Source organism: Limulus polyphemus, unplaced genomic scaffold (assembly GCF_000517525.1).
Source record: "Limulus polyphemus unplaced genomic scaffold, Limulus_polyphemus-2.1.2 Scaffold189324, whole genome shotgun sequence".
Taxonomy (NCBI): domain Eukaryota; kingdom Metazoa; phylum Arthropoda; class Merostomata; order Xiphosura; family Limulidae; genus Limulus; species Limulus polyphemus.
In genome coordinates this window covers 1-355 of record NW_013854920.1, presented here as the reverse complement: position 1 = coordinate 355, position 355 = coordinate 1, and the positions used below count along the sequence as shown (strand labels likewise).

The 355-nt window shown below is 31.0% G+C and overlaps 1 long non-coding RNA gene across 1 annotated transcript; it reads left to right on the top strand.

The window, feature by feature from the left end:
• LOC111084846 lies at window positions 1-353 on the top strand. Its single transcript, XR_002609753.1, has 2 exons — window positions 1-42; window positions 288-353. It is a non-coding gene; the product is annotated as an uncharacterized LOC111084846 (long non-coding RNA).
• The last annotated feature ends 2 nt before the right edge of the window (window positions 354-355 follow it).

Here is a 355-nt window from a genome sequence, read left to right as displayed (position 1 = left end):
CTATCCAGGAAATCTTCAAAAGAATCTCGGAACAATTTACTGGTAATTTCTTTTTTCTGAAGGGGGGGTGATACTGCTTATCAGTGTGATATGTATGATTTCATTTGAAAGGTTTGCTTACTTTTTTAATTAAGCTTGTTATTTTGTGTAAATGGATATTAACATAATTTCTGTTCTGTAGTTTTAAATGGAATAGACATCTCATGACTTCTATTTTTACTTTCTTCATTTTATCAACTTTATCCAGGCATATATATGTTTCAGAGCAAATATTTAAATTATTTCAGCTATGTTTCGACGTAAAGCTTTCTTGCATTGGTATACTGGTGAAGGAATGGATGAGATGGAGTTCACT